The sequence below is a fragment of the Phyllobates terribilis genome, unplaced genomic scaffold (assembly GCF_046119375.1).
Source record: "Phyllobates terribilis strain yellow unplaced genomic scaffold, ASM4611937v1 Scaffold_28__1_contigs__length_16237799, whole genome shotgun sequence".
In the NCBI taxonomy this organism is placed as follows: domain Eukaryota; kingdom Metazoa; phylum Chordata; class Amphibia; order Anura; family Dendrobatidae; genus Phyllobates; species Phyllobates terribilis.
Window position 1 is genome coordinate 474,951 of NW_027362788.1, and position 9,354 is coordinate 484,304.

Here is a 9,354-nt window from a genome sequence, read left to right on the forward strand (position 1 = left end):
TTTCAACTTTTTTCAATTTTACCCCCGTGGGATATATATTCTACCCACACACATTTGGAACTCTCCTGGGGTACCGTCACACATATTATTCCCTCATTTAGTGGATATTTTCACAAAAAAGTGAAATTTTCAAAAATCCCGAAAATTGGCTGAAAACGACTAAATATCAAGGACTCATTGGGCGAATCGCTCTGGAACTGAAATCGGAACGCTCACTGACATTTCCCCTATCTGAAAGTCTGATAAATGCCAGAAAAATGACTAAGTCCAAAAAAAAAATTTTTTCAACTTTTTTCAATTTTACCCCCATGGGATATATATTATACCCACACACATTTGGGACTCTTCTGGGGTACCCTCACACATATTATTCCCTCATTTAGTGGATATTTTCAAAAAAAAGTGAAATTTTCAAAAATCCAAAAAATTGGCTTAAAACGACTAAATAGCAAGGACTCATTGGGCGAATCGCTCTGGAACTGAAATCGGAACGCTCACTGACATTTCCCCTATCTGAAAGTCTGAGAAATGGCAGAAAAATGACTTAGTCGAAAAAAAAAAATTTTTCAACTTTTTTCAATTTTACCCCCGTGGGATATATATAATACCCACACACATTTGGAACTCTCATGGGGTACCCTCACAAATATTATTCCCTCATTTAGTGGATATTTTCACAAAAAAGTGAAATTTTCAAAAATCCCGAAAATTGGCTGAAAACGACTAAATATCAAGGACTCATTGGGCGAATCGCTGTGGAATTGAAATCGGAACGCTCACTGACATTTCCCCTATCTGAAAGTCTGAGAAACGCCGGAAAAATGACTAAGCCCAAAAAAAAAATTTTTTCAACTTTTTTCAATTTTACCCTTGTGGGATATATATTATACCCACACATATTTGGAACTCTCCTGGGGTACCCTCACACATATTATTACTAGTGTTGAGCCACCCCCGTAGTGTTCGAGTTCGGTTCGGTTCGTCGAACACCCGTGTGTTCGCCGAACTGTTCGTCGAACTGTTCGTCGAACACCTTCGAACACCGTTAAAACCAATGGCAGGCAAACAAAAACACATAGAAACACATAGAAAACACCTTCAAAGGTGTCCAAAAGCTGACAAACTGCTCAGAAGACATAACTAACACATGGAAAAGTGACAAGTACATATAGTCATGCGAAAAGAAAAGAGATGGAGGAGTAAAAGGAGGGGGAGACACAGATATAGGCATGTCATGCCCTTCTAAAATCCAAAAAGTGAGAAGCCGACATGGCCAGTCCGCTCCTGCCCGTGCCACCTCCGTGTCGCCGGGTTTGTACCAGAGCCGCGGTGAACCCTGACGGCCAGCCCCCCTCTCCCAATACTGGTGCCTGTCCGCTGGTGGGTCGAGCGACCCCCTCTGTGGTGGAGGCAGCTCTAAGCTTTTTAATTTAAATTGTCTCTCTAATTTGAATGAATACACTTTAAATCCATTTAAAAGGATCTATTGGAGGGCAAGTCTCATGCCAGCAGCCGCGTAATTCCAGCTCCAGTAGCGTCCACTAAAGCTGCTGCAGTTAAAAAGCTTTTATAAGGATCGAGCTCGGCTGTCCACCGCAAGGCATCCTACTGCCAGTCCCAGCCCCTATGCCTTGGGGTGCCTCCTGATGCTCTTCACTGAGTATCCCGTGGTCCCGAAGCATTTCCTTTGAAAAAATTAAGTGTCCAAACTACAGGTGGTGTAGCTTGCTTAACAGCCGGGATAATCCGCTGACTAGCAGACACTGCTACTAGGCACAAAGTATTTCCTGGGCTAGATGCAGTTAAAAATTTGTAATTAGATACTCTCGTTGGATGCTGAGAAAGCATTCCATAGAGTCTCCTGGCACGCCATATATGATTCTCTTAAAAAGCTTGGGGTAGGGGTCTAGGGGACCCTTTTATAGCCAAAATCACGGCCCTGTATCACAATACGTCACCTAGGCTGAAGATAAATGGAACTGTATTACCCTGAGGGCTCGGTTGCTACAGAGGTATTGCACCTCACCCAGAGGTGTGATATCTCACTCTCAGGTAAGGATGGAGTGTGGATCAGGACCCGACAACTGCATGCATTACACCACATTGCCGTGGGGCAGGGCGACCAATATGCCCCTGAGATGGGCACGACAGTCCCTGTCCCTGGCTGGAGTGGGGGGAGGGAACACTGAGGAAGGGGAACCCTGTAGTGCAGGAGCAGGGAGGAAGCAGTTCCCGGGTGCATTGAGAAGGGAGTATAAAAGGTGGGCACCATCTTAGTTCAGTGCAGAGAAGTCTGAGCAGAAGTGGCAGGGAGCAGGGGCTCTGCATGAGCTCTGCTCCGGAGGCGGGCCTAGTAACAGAGGCCCAGGCCTGGAAGAGGGAGAAGGAAGGAAGAGGAGCGGAGAAGGCTCCAGGAACGAGGAACGAAGGGATCCCAGGGGTGCGGACAGGCGAGTCGCCACCGCACGCCCGAATCCACCTGCGTGGAGGGGTCAGGCCAAAGGGGGAGACCGGTCCCCGAAACTAGTGGGGGCAGGAAACGACCCTCAGCTAGAAACCGGAGGCTGTGACATTTTATGTGGCGCAACCCCTCGCTACACCCGCTAGGAAGGCACCACATAGGGTCAGGGAAACTGGCGCCAAGTTTACCAAGAGGAGGCCCGAGGCAGCCGGACAGAAGGGTTGGTAAGAAAGGCCAGACAAAGGACACACAAAGGGGGTCCTGTGAAGCGCTCCAAAGTTATCTGGGAGTTGTCTGAGCCCCTCACCTGGTGAGCACAGTACGACGTGGGCAGCCGTTACCTGCAGACGTGGTCTGGATAATAAGAACTGTGAGTAAAGGCCCTGGACTGCATCACTGACTCCATGTCGTTACTGCTGCTGCCCTGCACCATCACCCCCATCCCCCGCATACACTGCCCTGAGGCTATACTCCTCCCGTGGGGAGTTATGCTACGCTCTGCTGCACCCACAACACCAGCCTCAGCGGTCTGCCCTGTAGCGGCGGTTCACTCTGACGGCAATCCACGGGTGGCGTAGTCGGACATTTAAACATCAAAACCACATAAATAGTTCCGCCACTGGTTTGACCGCCCTGAGCCACGGAACCGGGTCGCCGCCACGAAGACTACAACCACCAGTATCCACCAAAAACGGTCCGGCTCCGGGTGTCCCAAGGTCCAGGGGGTGCGTCAGAACATTTTCATCACCTTTCACAATCACCAATGGGACAAGGCAGGGATGTCCTCTGTCCCCTCTCTTATACATCCTAGTGACGGAGCACCTGCTCTCATCAATTCGCCATAACCCCAATATTAGGTGGATTGAGGTGGGAGGCACCGAGTACAAGTGCTCTCTATTTGCTGATGATGTCCTAGTATATATCACTCAATCACATATATCCATCCCTGCTGTTATGGCTGAAATAGATCACTTTGTTACATGGTAAAATTTTAAAATCAATGCAGCGAAGTCTGAGGCCCTCGATGTCTCCCTCCCCAAATCCATATAGGATTCCATCCAGTCCAACTTTCCCTTTGCCTGGCCCTCATAGGGTATCAAATACTTAGGAATTCCTATTCATAGAGACCTCTCCCATCTATGTTATCTTAATTTTGGGCCCTTTATTGAACAATTCCATACAGACCACGGTTGGCAAGTTAGAACTGTAAGATTCACTACGTGAACCACTGGTGTTTTGTGGAAAAGCACATGTACACTGCGTTCCAAATTATTATGCAAAAAGTGTTTAGGAGTGATAAGGGAAGAATTTGTTTGTTTGTCAGTTAAACTCATTGATGGTGATGTGTGTCAGGGCTCTTTATATCACTGTAAGCAATTGCAGACACCTGTGCTAATTAGTTTGGCAGGTGTGTCCAATGAAAGGCAAGACTACTTAAGAAGGCTCTCTCACATTATTAAGCAGCCTACATTTTCTGCCAAAATGGGAAAGAAAAAGGATGTGTCGGCTGCTGAGAAGCAACAAATTGTGGAGTGTTTAGGTCAAGGCATAACTACAATCAACATTGTGCGATGATCAGGATGAAGTGTCTTGGCAATCAAGAAGTATGTAGCTGACTCACAGTACACACGTGTGCGTGCTGATAAGGGCAAATTGAGGACTCTCTCCTACAGGCAATTACGTCAGGTTGAAAGAGCAGCGGCAAAAAAGCCTTGTCATAGCAGCAGACAAGTTTTTGAAGCTGCTTGTGCCTCCAATGTCCCCCGAACAACAAGATGCAGGGTCCTTCAGAGGTTTGCAGCTGTGCATACGCCATCCTGTCGACCTCCTCTATCCACTTCACACAAGCAGAAACGGCTCCAGTGGGCCAAACATTACATGAAGACTGATTTCAAAACAGTTTTGTTCACGGATGAGTGCCGTGCAGCGCTCGATGGTCCAGATGGATGGAGTGGAGGATGACTGGTTGATGGACACCCCACGCAAACACGGCTACAGCGCCAACAAGGAGGAGGTGGAGTAATGTTTTGGGCTGGAATCATGGGGAGAGAGATTGTCGGCCCCTTTAGGATCCCTGAAGGCGCTAAAGATGAACTCCATAATGTATGTGGATTTTCTCAAACAGCACTTCCTGCCATGGTTCAAGAAGAAGAACCGTGTATTTCACAGCAAGATCATTTTTCTGCATGATAATGCACCATCTCATGCTGCACATAAAACATCTGCATCTCTGGCTGATATGGGCATAAAAGGGGACAAACTTATGGTGTGACCCCCATGCTCCCCTGACCTCTACCCCATTCAGAACCTTTGGAGCATCATTAAAAGGAGTGTCTATGATGGCGGGAGGCAGTTCACATCTAAGCAACAGCTCTGGGAGGGTATTCTGTCCTCATGCAAAACAATTGAAGCAGAAACCATCCAAAACCTGACAAATTCAATGGACGAGAGAGTTCAGAAGCTTCTTTCGAACAAGGGGTCCTATGTGAAAATGTAACATCACCTAGAATAAAGTTTTGAGTTGAAAACTGTTTGATTTCAGTTTCTAACAACCTGCTAATGCTTATAATTTCAAAAATGACCATTTTTTTGGTCTTTATTAAAATGAAAAGGTTGATCGAAAAGTTTGGGGATCTAAGAGTGTGGCAACCCAGTAGTCATGATTACTTCGAATTCTGACAATATGAGGGTCATGCTGCAGGTAGTGCAGCAAGAAGGCACTTATGTGCCTTGCGCATCTCGGAGCCCCAAAATTATTTTCCGGGCTAGATGCAGCTAAAAATTATTTTTAATTTTAAATCTGGTGAAGCTTTAGTATAGATGGCCTAATAGGATCAGTGCTGCACACTGCTACAAAGCCCAAATTATTTTCCAGTCAAGATACAGATAAACATGATTAGTAATTTTAAATCTGGTGGAGCTTATTATAGATGGCCTAATAGAATCAGTGCTGCACACTGCTACAAAGCCCAAATTATTTTCCAGCCAAGATACAGATAAACATGATTAGTAATTTGAAAGCTTAAAACGGTTGGTAGGGTGATTTTAACCAATCATCAAGCTTTTACTCTCCCCAGGATGACACAGGGGTAGAAAAGTCGTTTCGGATCCATGATTTGTTCATCTTTATGAACGTGAGTCTGTCTACATTATCAGTGGAGAGCCGCGTGCGCTTATCTGTCAGCACACCACCAGCAGCGCTGAACACACGTTCAGACAGAACGCTGGCTGCGGGGCATGACAAGATCTCCAAGGCGTAAGTGGCTAGCTCCGGCCATTTATCCAGATTGGAAGCCCAGAAAGAGCAAGGGTCCAGTGACACAGTCGTGGCTTCAATGTTTACTTGGAGATACTCCTGTACCATCGTCTCTAGGCGTTGACTATGTGTCAGACTTCTTGTCTCCTGTGGCCTTGCAAAGGATGGGCTAAAAAAGTGGTGAAATGATTCCGCAAAATTGATGTTACCAGCAGATACTGTGGTTCTGTTACGGTTTGAGTGCTGAACACTTGACGGTCCCACGGTTGGCAAGTTGGAACTGTGAGATTCACTACGTGCACCACTGGTGTTTTGTGGAAAAGCACATGTAAGATTCTGCAACAGTCTCTGCTGATACTCCTGCATGCGTGCATCCCTTTCTATGGCAGGAATAATTTCTGCAAATTTACTTTTGTACCGGGGATCTAACAGTGTGGCAACCCAGTAGTCAGGATTATTTCTAATTCTCACAATTCGAGGGTCATGTTGCAGGTAGTGCAGCAAGAAGGCACTCATGTGTGTTGCGCATCCAGGAGCACCAAGTCCCTGTTGTGTTGGTGGCGAGGTAACAATCATGCTTCCTTCCTCTGTCCTCTCCCCCCAACCTCGCACAACAGAAATGTGATCAAGGTCTCCCTCATCTGATGAGTCTTCCATCAGTTCGTCCTCCACTTCTTCCTGGGCTCCTGCACCTTCCTCACTAGTTTGGCTGCTACCATGCGCCCTGGTAAAACCATCTCCCCCACCCTCACATGCCTGCCGCCTTGGTGCTGCCGACCGTCTGGACCTTGCAGATGTTAGCCCTTCCGCATACAACTCCTCCTCCTCTACTTCCTCCTCCTCCTCTTGTGCCACCACCTGACTCCGAATTCTGTTTAACATGTGCTCCAGCATGTAAATCACCGGAATAGTCATGCTGATAATGGCATCGTCAGCACTAAACATCTTCGTCGCCATTTCAAAACTGTGCAGAAGGGTGCATAGGTCCCTGATCTGAGACCACTCCTCCAGCGTGATTTGCCCCACCTCTGAATCTCGTTGGCCCAGGCTATACGTCAGAACGTATTGCACCAGGGCTTGTCGGTGCTGCCACAGTTGCTGCAACATGTGCAGAGTTGAATTCCACCGGGTAGGCACATCGCATTTTAGCCGGTGAAGTGTCAGGCCCAACGACTTCTGTAGAGATGTAAGTCGCTGAGCTGCGGGATGCGAACGGCGGAAGTGAGCACACAGCGACCGTGCCCTCTGCAGAAGGCCATCTAGTCTGGGATAGTGGGCTAAAAATTGCTGGACAACCAGGTTCAACACGTGAGCCATACAAGGCACGTGTGTGACATTGCCCCGGCGAAGGTGTGTGACATTGCCCCGGCGAAGGGCCGCACCCAGGTTTGCAGCATTGTCGCACACGGCCTTCCCTGGTTTCAGGTCCAGTGGAGACAACCATTCATGAAATTGGTTCTCCAGAGCTGACCACAACTCCTCAGCTGTGTGACTCACATTTCCCAGACATTTCAATGTAAAAACCGCCTGATGACGTTGAGCCCTACTGCCAGCATAGTAAGGAGGTGTGCAGGATCCCTTCTGCACAGTTAGAAAGCTTGTGGCATGACCAGACAGGCTTTGGGTGCAGGTGGAAGACCGAGAGGAGGTTGAGGAGGCAGAAGCAGTGGAGGAACTTTGACATAAAGAGGATTGACGCACAACTCGTGGGGACGGCAAGACTTGGACAGCTGTCACCATAGTTACCCAGTGCCCAGTCAGCGACATGTAACGCCCCTGTCCATGCCTACTCGTCCAAGTGTCTGTGGTGAAATGCACCCTGTCACACACAAAGTTTCTCAAAGAAGCGGTGATGTTGTGTGCGACATGCTGGTGGAGCGCAGGCACACCTTTCTTTGAGAAGTAGTGCCGACTGGGCATCTGGTACTGGGGCACTGCGACGGACATAAGGTCTCGAAAATCCTCTGTGTCCACCAGGCGGAAAGGCAGCATTTCTGTAGCCAAGAGCTTGCAGATGGTGAAATTCAACCTCTTAGCTTTCTCATGGCTAGGAGGAAATGGTCTTTTACTTGTCCACATCTGAGGGACCGAGGGCTGGCTATTGTGCTTAGACGGGGTTGATAAGGGTGTCCCCGGCAAACTGCCGGTCTGTGAGGAAGATGCAGGCGGACATGTTAGGTTGCCTTGATCCAAAGGTGGTGCTATCGATGTCGGACAGCGCTCAACACCAGCTGGTGTTACCACCTCCAAAGAAAATGATGACCTGCCAATCACGCTGGCTGTTGCGGGTAAAGAGGTGGCAGGTCTGCGCCCCAAAACAGGTGTGACTGCTGTCCCCCCAGTCACAGAGGATGAAGAGGCCGCGGATGCACAAGATATGGCAGACGGTGGTTGGCCCGGCCGGCTAGGCCGCATTGTAGCACACTGAGCTTCCCACTGCAACTTATGCTTCATGTCCATGTGCCGGCTCATGCATGAAGTACTCAAACTATGTATTTTTTGGCCTCTACTTAGCTTTTGCTGACAAATGTTACAGATAACATGAGTTGGGTCATCTTTATCGATCTGAAAAAATGCCCAGGCTATGCAAGGCTTAGCACCCATGCGACCTGAAGAGCCACCACGACTTGTGGTGAGAGGCAGAGTTGTGTTTGAGGATGCAGTTGTTGACGTGCTTCCAGTACTACGTCTCTGTCCAGGAAGGCGCAACCTGACCTCGTCGTCACTAGCATCTTCCTCCACCTCCTCTGCTGACCTCATCTCTTGGCTGACTGTGGGTTGACAGTAAGTGGGATCTCCGACCTCATCATCATCACCCTGTGCGTTATCACACCCGTCGTCCTCAGAGCCAACCTCTTCCTGCCCTGACAAAAAACTAAAGTTGTCGCTCCAATCAGGTATTTGAGTCTTATCATCGTCTTCCTCATTGTCTCCACCAACAGGAGTTACAGTTTGGGAATCAGGGTCTACATTATGGTCAGAACCTTCTGCGTCTGGTCCTGGATCCGACTCATAAAGATTCTGGGCATCAGTGCAGATCATTTCCTCGTCTGGATTCACAGAAGCGTTGGAGTCGACCTCTGATTCCCAGGCTATAGTATGAGTAAACAGCTCTGCAGACTCAACCATCTGTTCTACCTCATACTCAGACGGGCAGCTGGAGATTTGGGAGCTGTGAGGAAGCAAGTGCGATTTGGGTGACACCTTTGAGGACTGGAGTATTTGTGATGTTGAAGTTGATGTGGAGGAGAGCCCACTTAAAAGAGCACTTGATATCCATTGAAGCACCTGCTGTTTTTGTGCCTCATCTGGAATTTGTAGCGATTGGCGTGGCCATAAGAAAGGGATCTTATCACATTGTCCGCTAAAAGAAGTAGACATTTTAGTTTGGCTGGAAGATGGTCTTTCTTCTGCAGATGTTACTGTTGCTTTAACACCTACCCCACGGACACAACCTTTTATCCCCTTCCCAACACGCCTATTCCCCTTTCCACCAGCAGCAGGCCTTTTTCCACTCATTTTGGTGGTTAACTAATTCACAACTCTGGAGTTGTTTGCACAAAAAAACAATGGATGGTAACCGAGCAGAGCTGAGTGGCCAAACTGTGGTATTAGGCCAAAACTATTGGCTGGGTTA